This window comes from Pristis pectinata, chromosome 5 (genome assembly GCF_009764475.1).
Source record: "Pristis pectinata isolate sPriPec2 chromosome 5, sPriPec2.1.pri, whole genome shotgun sequence".
Lineage (NCBI taxonomy): Eukaryota > Metazoa > Chordata > Chondrichthyes > Rhinopristiformes > Pristidae > Pristis > Pristis pectinata.
Window position 1 is genome coordinate 47,426,971 of NC_067409.1, and position 14,624 is coordinate 47,441,594.

General features: G+C 42.2%; 1 protein-coding gene across 2 annotated transcripts in view; it reads left to right on the forward strand.

Moving 5' to 3' along the window:
* The first annotated feature begins 1,042 nt into the window (after positions 1-1,042).
* Positions 1,043-14,624, forward strand: part of cul1b (cullin 1b) — an 81,501-nt gene continuing 67,919 nt past the window's right edge. The window contains exon 1 of one of the 2 annotated variants that reach the window (XM_052015531.1): positions 1,043-1,225. The gene's annotated coding sequence lies outside the window, so the exon portion shown is untranslated. Of the gene's footprint in view, positions 1,226-1,337; positions 1,470-14,624 lie in introns of those variants that run through there. The other variant, XM_052015533.1, reaches the window with a different exon arrangement.

The following is a 14,624-nucleotide window of genomic DNA, read 5'->3' on the forward strand; positions in this document are numbered from 1 at the left end:
CTATTCCTAATGTTCTCTCATTTTAATTCTCTCTGCCTTTGGGATCTTAAGATTGTTCCAAGAAGCTCAAGGAACAATCCCTCCTCTTCCTTCCAGACCATTACAGCCCTCAGGGTCAACATTGCATTCAACAATTTCAAATAACTAGTCAGTTTGTGTCAGAAATGGCCATTTCTGGATTAGGAGCTGGGAGTGGCGGGGTTTGGCGCCAATGGGGAGGTGAATGATTGTTCTCGGCAGGAATCCTGACCTTCAGTGCTGTCTATGTGGAGTTTGCATGTTCTGTGACCATGTGTGGGTTTCCTCTGAGCACGCTTGTTTCCTCCCACATCTCAAAGACATGCAGGTTGGTAGGTTCAATATCCACTGCAAATTGCCCCTACTATGTAGGTGAAAGGTAGAATCTGGAGGGAGTTGAAGGGCGCATAGAGGGAATAAAATGGGATTAGTGTGGATGTGTGCTTAGAGGTCAGCATGGATTTGATGGGCCTGTTTCAGTGCTGTATGACTGAGATATGTTCCAACAGAATGGGGACTATCTATGGGCTGCACAGCCTAATTCTTATCTGGATGTTGATTCTGAGCCAATAATGTCTTTAGGTCTACATTAAAGTAATATATCAAATGTGATATTTTCTGATTGTATTTGTTGTAAACGGAAAACACATTATTTGGTAAATACAATATAGTGTACCTGGAAGCCAACATTCACTGAATGCCAACAAGTTTATAGATCAAAATGAAACAGTTTAAAATTAGGGACCGGCATTTTGCAATTAAAAGCAAACTTTGTCGGTAGTTTTGTTCCTGATTTTGTTAAAACCAAATTACATTGGAGTTTCTTTATTTTTAAATGGCACCACTTCGAAGGGATTTATCTTCAGCAAACCAGTTATTTCACGGAGAGGGGCGCAGCTCATCTTGATTTTTATTTTGTGTGTGTCGGGAATAGCAAACGCGTGCTTGGTTCGCAGACCTGTTGTTATATATAAAAAAAAATTGCCGAAGGAGACATAAATAAGCGGCGTCGCAGCGATAAACTGGAGCGAGAGTGAGTGCGGGAGGTTGGGTCGGGTGGGAGCAGCGGAACTCTTGTCTGTGGAGCTTGTTGCAGGCGGAAGGCGGGTGGCGCGGAGTCTGCGGAGTGGAGGCGCTGGGTCGGTTGGAAAAATTAAATCGCTGGAAAAGGAGACGAAGCGGCCGGGAGCCGGTGGCGGGGGCGATGGTGAGTGGAAGGCTGGCGGAAGACGAGACGGGAGAGGGCGGGCCGGGGGCAGCGGGGAAGTCGGCGTCCCAGGCCCCCCCCCCGGCCTGATTCCTCCTGACTCACGGTGACTCGAGCTTGGTGGCTGCGGGCCGGGCCGCCATGTTGTGTCGGCGGCGCCCGAGCTCCGGGCCCCGGGCCCGGCCAACGCCGGCACCGAGCCGGGCCCCGAGCGTCGCGGGCCTCAGATCGCAAGCTCGGGGTGGTAGGTGGTGAACCGTGAGATCCTGTTTATTGACGGGGGGGCCCGGAGGCGGGAGTCGGCTCCGTAACGCGGGGCCCGCATCGCGGGGGCAAGGGGGTCCCGGGTCTGCCTGTCTGGGGGGGGGGGGGGGGGGGGAGCCGGACGGAGTCTAGGCCCAGGCCTTCCCTCGTGTTTTGTGGCGTATTAACGAGCGGCCGAGTCGCTGCCTCCGGCAAGTTCCCACAAATCTGGGGGAAAGCCCCGTCCGCAGCTCGCACCTCGGGTTCTGTTGACTCGGCGCTTTGGGTCTTTGTGCGAGAATGAGCTGTGGTTCAGGATCTGCTCCGTCCCCAGTTAACGTATTGCTGGCGGCCGTATGAAGTAAAATGTCTTGGGGTTTGGGGGGGGGGGGGGGGTGTTTCCGAATGGAACCGTGGTTCTGCAACCTTATATTTTAAACGGATATTTGAATGATCATGAATTTCTCGTCGCTGCCGGGATAAAACGCTGTTGTAGATGGAAGAGTTCAATTGTTTATTACCTTGCCCGTAAGGTATTTTTTAAAAAAATAATTCTTGGAGATTTCAGAATCGCTTTCCACAGCGCAGCCCTAGGATTTTAGGATTTTACTTTCCTATAGTTTTATTAATGCTAGTGTACACAGGAACATTTTTGTTTTAACTCTTTAACTACTTAAGCGAGTGGATATAAACTGACTCTTTCGTGGTTGAATCTTTCCAGTGTGCTGTGATAAAAGTAATCTTAGCTAGTGTTAGAAATGCTACTGCTTACAACTTTTATTCGTTATATACACATTGTAAAGGAATGTTATGACATGTTTCATATTTACATCAAGCTAACACTACCCATAATTTAAAAAAAACAGGAAATGATGGAAGGTCAGGCAGCATTATATCTGTTTCTCTATACATTAATGTTTCAGGTTGATACCTTTCATCAGGTCTTATGACAGTTTTCAATCTGAAGCATTAACTCTTGTTCTCTTTCTGCAGATGCTGATTGATGTGGTGAGGGTTTCCAACATTTTCTGCTTTTATTTCAGTTTTCCAGCATCAGCACTACCCCATGTATGCAAGGTTTTTGAACTTGGAGCTGCTATTTTTCCTCTATCTCTGTCCTTCTTGAGGATAAAGAAAAGTAACAAACCCTTGGGGTCAGTGGATTCATGATGACTTGTGATTTACCAGGCTGTTTCCGTGCAACAGATTCAGTAATCCAATGAATGAAATAAAAGTAGAAAATGGGAGAAAGACTTTAATCAGGAAGTGTCTGTGAGGAGCAAAGATTCATTGCTTTGGGTTGATGCCCTTTTACTGGAGATGTAACTCTAAACCCACAGGAATGTGCTTGACTCTTAATTTGCCTCTGAAATGGCCTTTCAAGTCACTTAACTGCACACCCCCCCCCCCCCCCCCCCCCCGTTAAGATAAATGGACCGCTGGACATCAGTCCAGTCATGAATTCGGACCTAACCCTAAAAACCTTGCAGAATCCACCTTGTGAAAATCTGGGGACACGTATGTATATTGATCCCACAGCCTAGTCAAGCAACATCTTGACATAATCATATTCACAGAATCATATCTTGCAAACATACGATACTCATTCACAATCCTTGATTACATCTTGTCTCACTGGAATGACAGACTTGCCAGAGTTGGCAGTACAGTGATAGAATGGCAGGAGGGAGTTTGCCTGGGAGTCCTCAGTGTTGACTTCACATCCTATGATATCCCAAAACACCTGGCTGAATGTAAGGCAGGAACATTCCTGATTTCCTATTACTTTCCCCCAGCTGATGAATCAGTGGTGGTCCACATAGAACATCACTTGAAAGAAGCACTAAAAGTTGGAAGGGCATGGAATGTACTCCAGGTGGGGGAACTTCAGTGTCCATCATCAAGAATTGCATGGTAGCATCACCATTGACCGAGCTGACAGTCCTGAAGGAGATGGTTACCAGGCTCAATCTGCATTAATCCCATATCCCTAGATTCCCTTAAGGTCTTCATTACACTCAGGGTGAAGAAATTTCTTCTTAACTTTGTTTTGAATGACTGACTCATTTTAAGACTAATCCCTGACTCTCAATACCCCAACCAAGGGAAACATTTTCCCTGCTTCTAAAAGGGCTTGACAGATTAGAATTTTATGTTATAATGAAATTACCTCTCATTCTCTTAAATTTGTGTATAGGCCTGGTTTCTTAACCTCTCCATGTATGACAAACTCACCCTCTCGGGGATCAGCCTTTGTTACACTCCCTAAATCATAAGCATTTTTTTTTCAAAGAGACACCAGACCTGTGCACGATATTCTGGTGCATAGTCCTGGTGTCCCTTCTAAGAATGGACACAAGACCTGTAGTTTCACCAGGCCCTACATAATCAGAAAAAATCTAGAGAAACAAAGGACTGCAGATGCTGGAATCTAGATGAAAAACACTGATGCTGGAGAAACTCAGCAGGCCAGGCAGCATCTGTGGAGAAAAGCAGACGATCAACATTTAAGTTCAGGACCCTTCTTCAGGACTGAAGATAGGAAAAGGGGAAGCCCAATATATAGGAGGGAAAAGTAGAGCAGTGATAGGTGGACAAAAGAAGGAAGGTGGAGTGGCACAAGGTGGTGATAGGTAGATGCAGTTGAGAGAGTGATAAGCAGGTGTGGGGGGAGGAGGGGAGAGCAGATCCACTGGGGATGGGTCAAAGGAAAGGAGAGAAGGGGGGGGGAAATTGAGGCTAGGAAAGAGAAGAAGCATGGTGGGTGGGGAAGAGGCGGGTGTGTGTGTGTAGGGATTACTTAAAGTGGGAGAATTCACTGTTCATGCCATTAGGCTGCAAGGTTCCAAGATGGAAAATGAGGTGCTGTTTCTCCAGTTTGCACTTGGAATTCTCCTGACAGTGGAGGAGGCAGAGGACTGACATATCTGTGATGGTGTGTGGGAGGGGGAGATGTCCAACTGTGACGTACATCCGAGATGTCCAACTTCTTTTCTAACTGGGGCTTCCACCCCCCCCCCCCCCCCCCCCAACCCCCTGACTGGTTGAGAGAGCTCGCACCTGCATCTCTGCCATTTCTTGCACCTCTGCTCTCACACCCACCCCTCCCAGAGCCAACAGGGATAGGGTCCCCCTTGTCCCCACATTTCATCCTACCAGCCTACGTATCCAACACATTCTCTGCCACTTCTGCCATCTCCCAATGGGACCCCACTACCAAGCATATCCCCCCCCACCCCCACATGGACTGTTCTCTCCGCGACTCCTGAGTTCACTCCTTTTCCTCTTTCACCCACCCTGCTCCCACTCTGGGAACTTTCCACTGCCCCTGCCATAGGTCCAACACCTGCCCCTACATCAACTCCATCCAGGAACCCAAACAGTCCTTTCAGGTGAGATAGAGATTCACCTGCACCTCCCTGAATGTCATCTACTGCATTCAATGCTCCAAGTGTGGCCTCCTCTACATTGGTGAGACCAAACGCAGACTAGGTGACAGGTTCGCAGAACACCTGTGCTCTGCCGATAACCGTGATCTGCATCTCCCTGCTACCAGTTATGTCAACTCCCCCTCCCATACTATCACAGATATGTCGGTCCTCGGCCTCCTCCACTGCCAGGAGAATTCCAAGCGCAAACTGGAAGAACAGCACCTCACTTTCTGTCTTGGAACCTTGCAGCCTGATGGCATGAATGTTGAATTCTCCCCCTTTAAGTAATCCCTCCCTCCCCCCACCATGCTGCTTCTTTTCTTCCTTTCTCTTTTTTTCTACCCTCTTTCTCTCCTTTCCTTTGACCCATCCCCTGGTGGATCTGCTCTCCCCTCCTTCCCTGCACCTGTCTATCACTATCTCTTACCTGCATCTACCTATCACCACTTTGTGCCCACCCCTGCCTCCCCTCTTTTGTCCACGTATCACTGCTTTGCTTTTTCCTCCTATATATTGGGCTTCCCCTTTTCCCATCTTCTGTCCTAAAATGTTGACCACCTGCTTTTCTCCACAGATGCTGCCTGGTCTGCTGAGTTCCTCCAACATCATTAAGGAAAAAATCTGCTCCTACAATGAGGGTCAATATTTCATTTCCTTTTTTATTTGCTTGCTATCTTTGTTATCTTTCAATGATTTGTGTGCAAGGAGACCAGATCTTTCTGAACACCTACACTTTTCAAACTTGCACCATTTTTAAAAAAAGCTCTGCCTTTCTACTTTTCTGCTCAAGTGGATAACCTCACATTATTCACATTCCATTCCATTTACCATGTTCTTGTCCATTTACTTAACCTTATCTCCATGATTGCCCTCTGCATCCTTCTCACAGCCTATAATGCCACCTAACTGTGTATCATCAGTGTACTTGGATATATTGCTCTTGATCCCCTTGTTCAAGTCACTGATGTAGATTGTGAACAGCTGTGGCACCAGCACTGATCCCTGCTGCACCCAACTCAATACATCCTTCAACCTGGGAAAAAAAAGATCCATTTGTTCTATTGTCTTCTGCCTGTTAACACATATGCAGTCGATGCTGGTATATTGTCCTCAGTGCTGTGCACTCTTAATAACATTTAATAATCTCTTGGGTTGAACAAAGGCCTCTGGAAGTTCAAATATGCCACATATCTGGTCTATTATAACCTGCCCTCCCCCACCCTTACCACATTCTATAGGGGTACCATTGAGAGTGTCCTGACCAGCTGCATCTCTGCCTGGTGCGGTAACTGTAACATCTCTGACCGTAAGTCTTTGCAGAGAATTGTAAGTACAGCTGGAAAGATCATTGGAGTACCTCTTCCCTCCATCTTGGATATCTACAACACACGATGCACGTATAAGGTCTGCAGGATCATAGATGACCCTTCTCATCCCTCCCACGACCTATTTGTCCCACTGCTGTCTGGCACGTGGTACCAGAGCATCCAGGCCAGAACTACTAGACTGTACAACAGTTTTTTTTTCCCCCAGGCTGTCAGGCTCCCGAATACCCTGGAGACAGTTTCAGATAAATGCTGCGTCAAAAGCCCTGGTTTGCACAACAGCGTATAAGAACTTTGGCTGCTGCTGAACATGTTGATACAATTAGTGTAACACAGAGTTCTGTATTTTCTTCGTCAAACTTGGTTTTGCACTAACTCTGCACTAAATTGTTTTCTGTATATGCTGTTTTTTGCACTATTTGTACTTGCACAATTTTTTTGTCTGTGTTTATTGTATGTCCTCTGTTGTGAGTGTCTGGGTGTTTTTATAGCATGTGGGTGAATGACAATAAAGTAACTTGAACTTATAACTTAAAACAAAATTCCAACAGATTTGTCATATGTGAGCAAACAAACATGAATAAACCTACTTGACCTTGTCCTTGCCAGTCTAACTATTGTGGCAGCATCTGTCCATGACAGCATTGACAGGAGTGATTGCTACATTAGCCGTTATGGAGGAACAGTCCTATTTACATACTGAAGGCAACGTCCATGATGTGTGACACTGTCATTTATACTAAATAGGATGGTCTCAGAACAGACTGGACAGCTCAAAACTGGCCACTCATGAAACACTGTAGACAATCAGCAGCAGCAGAGTGGTAATCTGTGATCAATCTGTAACCATGTGGTCCAACATATCCCTTACTCTAATGTTTCTATCAAACCAGGGGATCAACTGTGGTTCAATGAGGATTGCAGCAAGCTATACTGAAAGCAGCATCTGGCATTCCTGAAAAATGGAGTATCAGCCTAGCAATACTATTTTTTGGAACTAAGCTAAGCAATTCCCAATGGATCACATCTAAACTCTGCAGCCTTGCCCCACTTTTGAATTCCTTATGAACCTTGACAAATAATGAAACAGATAATGGGAGGGGATGCTCCAAGAGCATCATCATCGTAAATGATAACAGGCCCCAACACTAGGCTGCAGCATTTTGTTTGTGTTCTGTTGGAAGTGTCAGGTGGATCATTTTTGCTTCCTCTTGAAATCCCCATCTTCACAGAGGCCATTCTTTAATCAGTTGATTCACTTTGTGTTACAAAGAAGTGGTTGACAACACTGGATAGAGCAAAGATTATCCAGACAACATTTTGGTTGTAGTATTGAAATAACTAACTAATTAAAATAGCTCTGCTATCCAATAATATAGAAAATTACTGACCAATCACTTTCAATCATTAGGAAGGTGATCGAAGACATCCTCGAAATCGGTGCTATCAAGCAGTGCTTAGTCATCCCTAACCTGCTCATCAATGCAGTGTTGATTTTGCAAGGACCATCATCTTGAGACTTCTTCACAGCCTTGGTCCAAACATGGACTAAGGGTTGAATTCCAAAGGTGACATGAAGGGTACTATTCTTGACATCAAGGCAACATTTTACTGAGTCTGGAATTCAAGAGCAGTGGTGAAAGTGAAGTCAATTGGCATCAAAGGGAAGACATTCCTACTAGCTGATGTCACACTTTGCAGAAAGGAATACATTATGGGCTGTTGGCAAGTAACATTCATGCCACAGAAGTGACAGTGACCAGCTCCAGTTTGAGAGAGTCTAACAATCTATCTGTCAGGTTCATGGCCGGTCATTTTATCGTGGCCAAGGCCCATGACAGCAACATCTTGCGTGGTCACCATTGACCAGAAACTCAATGGAACCAGTCACATAAATTGTATGACTACAATCGCAGCTCAGAAGCTGGTATCCTGCAACAAATGATATGATCATGACACTTCAAGTCCCTACACTATCTACAAATCAGTAGTGTGATGGAATACTCTCTACTTGCTTGGATGAGTACAGCTCAAATAATAGACTTAACTCAGTTCAACGGTATCAAGGACAGAGTATGAATGGCACCCCATCCACTGCCAAAGATGCTTATTTCTCCACTGCTTGTACACTGGCTGAGATGTGTTTCATCTACAGCATGCACTACATTTACTCACCTAGGCTATTCTGACATCACCTCCAAAACCCACGGCCTCCAACGAGTGGCATAACAGATGCATGGAACTACCTGCATTCTCCCTTCCAATTTGCATGGCATTTTGATCTGGAAGTAAATCGGTGTTCCTTCTTTGTCATGTGGTCTAAATCTTGCAACTTCCTACCCAACCACGTCAGGAGCACTTCTACTAGAAGGACAGGAGCTGTTGAAGAAGGCAGCTCAGCATCACCTCCTTGAGGATGGCCAGCGTTCTTTTCTCTAGCTTGCAACATTCATATATTGAAACATGAAGTATCAGATGACTACGTGTTTGAGGATCAATGACAGCAGGCCCCAACAATAGGCTGAAGCATTTTCAGTCATGTTCCGTCAGAAGTGCCAGGTGGATGATCATCTCTGCTTTCGCCTGAAACCCCCAACCTTCACAGAGGTCATTCTTTAGTCAGTTTGATTCACTGTGATACCAACAAATGACTGACAGCACTGGATAGAGCAAAGACTATCTAGCCAACAGTCTTGTTGTAGTATTACTGGAAAAACTAATTAATTAAAATAACTTGGGTGCTCTGCAAAGTAGTCAATGATGACCAGCCTGACCATAGTTTTGCACAGGTTCAACATAACTTCCCTGCTTTTGTATTCTTATGCCACTATTTATGAGTCTCAGGATTCTGATGCTTTACTACTACTGTCAACATGTCCTGCCACACTCAAGGATCTATGCATATGTGCATTCAGATTTCTCTGTTCCTGCACACCCTGAAGAACTGTGCCACTTAAGGAGAACAGTGTTTCTTCTTGTTCTTCTCCAAGAATGTAATACTTTGTTTCTCTCTAACTTTCATCTGTCTCTTTTTTATGTTCATTCAGTTGGTCTATGTAGATTCTCTTGCTACTGTTCTCATTACCAAGCCCATTCCCAAGCTTTGAGTCCACTGCAAATTTGGAAATGTTATCCTGCACACCCAAATATTAAAATAAAAAGCTATGTACCTAGTGCTGACTTCGGGGGAGCAAACTATCCACCATACTCCTGTCTGAATAAACAACCATTTACCTTTCGGCCTTTAAGCCAATTTCAAATCCATGCTACTACCACGCTTCAATTTTGCTGGCTACTCTTTTCTGTAGGACTGCAATATGGTGCAATAAGCAAGTGTGAACATACAATTTTTAGTTTTGAACATTTACATATAGATTTGTCTTGGGGAGAGGTTCCTGATGGAAGAAGCATATGTGGAGGTGAGTTTAAGAAGAACTCAATATCATGGAATAAGACCATCAAGAAAGCTTTCCTTCTGGCCTTAAGTTTTAATTTCTACCCTATGGCTGCATAACCACTAAGTTTTCTGCTGTCCATTTGATATCAATAATACCTGGGGAGCAATTTTAGAGTCCTCACTATTTCCTCAAAGCTTATGTAGTCTTTACTAAGTTTGATTGTCCATACCTAATTTAAAATGGCTTACTTTTTCTTCTCCCTGCTACTTTGTTGAAACGTGATTATCTTTGTATAGCGAAGTTTCAGCATTATAATAGAAGAACTAAGTGTGCATTATTTGGGGAAGATGCTTGGTTGTACATCCATTAACATTAAGAGTTGATATAGTGATCTTGTATATCATAGTTAGCTATTATATAAAATCTTTAGTTAAGTATATTTATACAGCTTATAAAATGGAGTTGGAGAATATATTTGCAAGAAATGAATGTTTAAACCATATAGTAGGAGTAGTGAGTGTGCAGATACTTTCATTTCAAAAAAGGTGGGACATCTTTATCTTGGTGAATTCTGTGATAATTATGAACACTTCTTGCATCAATTCTACTTAAGCACCCTGGGTTGAACACAACTCGCTCATAAGATTTTTAAAAATATTTTTGTTTGCTCCTTCTAGGCCTGGCTATAACTTGCCTGGTTAAAATCAAAAGACTTTGACTATTATAGATTACCTTTATTTGTCCCCTCATAATACCAGAAGAAAGTAATTGAAAATTATAGCATTTTTTTACTCATTTGTTAAATTCTATAAATATCTACCTTTCTTCCTGCTATCTTTGAACTTGTTTTTGCTTCATGTAAGTAGGTCATCACAAGTGTCAAGAGCCACACTATACATCGCTAGACTTGTGAACAGCCTCTCCATATTTCAGTATGTCAACCTTGATTGTATATCAATAGAATTTACTCTTAAATATTTTTATATCTTCCAATTTTTTACCATCATAGTTGCAGTCAAAGATCCCATGTGGTTTGAGTTACACTACCATGATTCTGTTTTTGGTCTGGCAAGAAACCATGAACTCTAGTCAATTGAATGCTTAAAATTTACATTCACATGTTTTCTGTTTCAAGAAAAAATGCATTTGTCCAAGGTGAAGGTGAATTGTCCACTTTATCCTCTTTGAGTTCATTTTGTTCAGAATACAGAACATCTTGCTGTTTGCTGAACAGTGATTGCTATTTTCTATATGCCAATTATTTCCTTAATAGAACAAATCTTTTTGCTTGCATTCTGTGTCTTTTAGACCGGTCGCTGTCTTGCATTGCGTGTGTGTGAATGTTGCTTGATTAATTTCATAAGTGCCAAAAAGAAGTACTTCTGCTTCATCTTGCAATAAATGCAGTGGTGTTGCAAGATTGTCATCTTTGAAATAGGAGGTAGGAAGCAGAAGGTGGTTGAAGGTTGTTTCTCAGAATGGAGGCCAGTGATTAGTAGTGTGCTGCAGGGATTGGTGTTGGGACCCTTGTTATTCGTTATTTATGTAAATAATTTGGATGCAAATACACAAGGCTTGATCGGTAAATTTGCGGATGACGTGAAATTAGGAGATGTTGTTGATAGTGAAGAAGGTTATTGAAGATTACGGGGATTTTGATCAGTTAGGGAAGTGGGCTGAGGAATGGCAAATGGATTTCAATACAGTTGAGTGTGAGGTGATGCATTTTAGGAAGTCAAACCAGCATAGGACTTGTACTAGTGGTAGGGCACTAGGGGGTGTAATGGAACAGACGGACCTAGTAGTACAAGTGCATAGTTCGTTGAAAGCAGTGTCATGGGTCACGGGTAGGAGAATGAGAGGTGATCTTATGGAAGTTTATAAAATCATGAGGGGCATAGATAAGGTGGATGGCAGTAGTCTTTTCCCCAGGGTAGGGGAGTCCAAAAGTAAGGGGCGTAGATTTGGGGTGAGAGGGGAAAGATTTAAAAGGAACTTGAGGGGCAACTTTTTCATGCAGAGGGTGGTAAGTATATGGAACAAGCTGCCAGATGAAGTAATTGAGGCAGGTACAATAGTATCATTTAAGAAGCACTAGGATAGGTACATGCAGGGGTGGGGTTTAGAGGGATATGGGCCAAATACAGGAAATTGGGACTCGCTGGGTGGGCACCATGGTCGGCATGGACTCGTTGGGTGAAGGGCCTGTGTCTATGCTGTGTTGCTCTATGAATCTAAGTAAACTGACTTTGATTACAGTTTCTTCTTATCCCGATTACCAGACTTTGTATTGAGTTCTTCAATTATATGAATCCTTAACATTGCTTGGAAGTTTTGGTGATACAGTTTATTTAATCTGAAGCCTAGCACTTAATTTATCAAAACCAGGCAACTATTCTTAATGGAGAAAAAACTAATTCAAAATTCTATTCTGGTATTTATGAAACCTGTTAATTAAAAACAAAAATCAGTCTTCCAAATGCCACTTGTTTATTATATTTATTGTAAACGTTCCTTTCAGGGTTTGCTCATGATCTTTGCTTATGTCCATAGCTGTTTTCAGTTGAGAAAAACCTTGTCCTTGTGATAGACCAAAAAAATGCATATTCCTGCCCTAATAGATCAGCGTTCGAGGACATTTTTACAATTAATAGTTCTGAGCTATAGATTCTTTTTAGTAGTAAATAATATGAGAGTTAACAGAATCTGTTCATCTCAAGAACATTGCAGTTGGGTGTCACTCTTCAGTATCTGGCTACTCTAAGAGTTTATATACAGGTGCATAGTCTCGAAAGATTCCATTGCTAGCTCTCTGAAAATAATTATACGGATTATCCAGGTTATGGAAGACCTGACGTGGAAATCAACTATTCCCAAATTTTCCCATAAATTTTTAAAGAATTTTTCAAGATAATAAAACGTTTTGTGGTGTTCATTAACAACTGGATACTGTTTACATTCCATTAATTTAATTATTGGGTAGTGTTAGGGTGAAATGAATTAAAGGATATGTATGCAGAGTGATATGTATATGCAGAGCTTTAGAAAATGGACATTTCTAACTACAGGAAAAATTAGCTTGCAGATAATTCTCAGGAACAGAACCCATGTGTAATATGGGGACTGCCTGTACGTCATTTCGATTAAGTTAAATGGTAGCCTCCAGATTATCCGATTAAACTGCACCACTAAAATTTCTCAGCAATGTTAAGGGTCCATATAATTGAAGAACTCAATACACAGTTTGTTTTTATGGAAAACCAGGGATAAAAAAAAACAGTAAACAAAATCAGTACTGCACAGTGAAATGTACCATAGCTTTTTTCTTGTGAAAACAATAAAATAATTGTGTTCCATAATAGTACCATATGGTATAGGGATAAGTTAAGTAATCACACTATATACATTTCCAGGCATACTTTGCAAAAGATAATTAAGCAAAGATGTTTAGATGTCTTGAACCACTTCAGATTGTATTATAGTCCCCTCTCACATTTTCCTCTTTCTCAATTAACCTTTAGAGATTTGCCATACCAAAGTTTTCCAAAAGATGAACCATGGCAAAAAAATTAAGTTATTTATTAAACTTTGAATGGAGTATCATTGTTGTAGTTAAGTTAAAGCCATTATTGAGCCACAGGACCTGAGAAAATTGATTTAAGGGGAGCAAAGTGAATGCGGTAGCCACATCTTGATGCAAAAATTTTATGCCATCTGGAGTTTCGGCCTGTACCACTAATAAAACCACACAACTCGACAGCTAGCTCTTTGAAAAGAGCTTTGTTGGCTTCAGTTTCCTGCTCATTACTCACAGTTTAGTAGATCTTATTCCCTTTTGGAAGGTTATTAAATCCCTTGTTATGTGATGGGAGAAACATCCTTTTCTTTGTCCATGCCAGTTTACCTGTGGCAAATGCAATTGTTAATGGCAGTTGTTAAGGAAGTATTCAACTAACAGTCCTTGTAGAAGCAAAAGTCCATTTTTCATGCTGAGGGCATGCTAATGAGAGAGGTTTTGAATGGCACCAGCAGTTCAAAACTTTGCATCCGTGAGGCTCCATGGGACATTAGTAGCATTATGATCATATTTACCTGGAATCTGTACCATTATGGCTCAGTACGTCCCTCAATCTACTCATCCTTCAATTTACTCAGGTGAGAAATCCTCAATCTATGAGGAATGTAGAAGAACATATTAGGAACAGACCAGGTATATCAAAAAATGAGATTGTGATGCTGCAACACCCATTTTAAAGGGTGTAAGCAGTAGGTTGCACTTAAGTAAAATGATCCCAGGTTTTAGTCACCTATCAAATGTCATCTTTGGCTTGGTGTCTGTTTCTATACTTTTATGCTCCTCCAAAATGCTTTGGGGTTTATTCTCTTGCTGAAGATGCTACATAAAAGCTTTTTGGTTACTAAGCCTGACTGCTACAGTGCCATTATGGGGAGAGGACATGGAGAAAGTCCATGCTATAACAGTCTTTTAGTGTTTTATTTTTGAAGTTAAAAAAAATTTGGTGATGCTGGAATTGGAATCTGAAGCAGAAAATACCAGAAACACTCAGCAGATCAGACAGCATCTGTGGTGAATTGGAGTCGGTGATGCTTCTTCAGCACATTTACACAAATGGATTGAATAACTATGATAACTTGGTTCCCATATTGTCAACATTAACTTCCTGTATTCTGCATGTGCTGAAATTTCTTAGAAACTCTAATTTTGCGCAGTGAAATTCCAGTTACTCTCTATTATAGATTATAGTCCATTGTAGTACAAGATTCAGTACTTTTCATTTATCCCCCACACAGCCACTTGCATCATAAAGGCTCTCCCACTGTCATTCATGTCACATCCTTTAACAAATGCATTCACCCAGATAGTAGTGCCTTGGTAGGTACCTTTTGGCAGGCTGTTATGGTTCATTGACCCTAATTCAGATTATGATGTGGCTCATCTCAGTTATTGTATGTATGACAGAGGAGGTAACTGAAGCGTGTG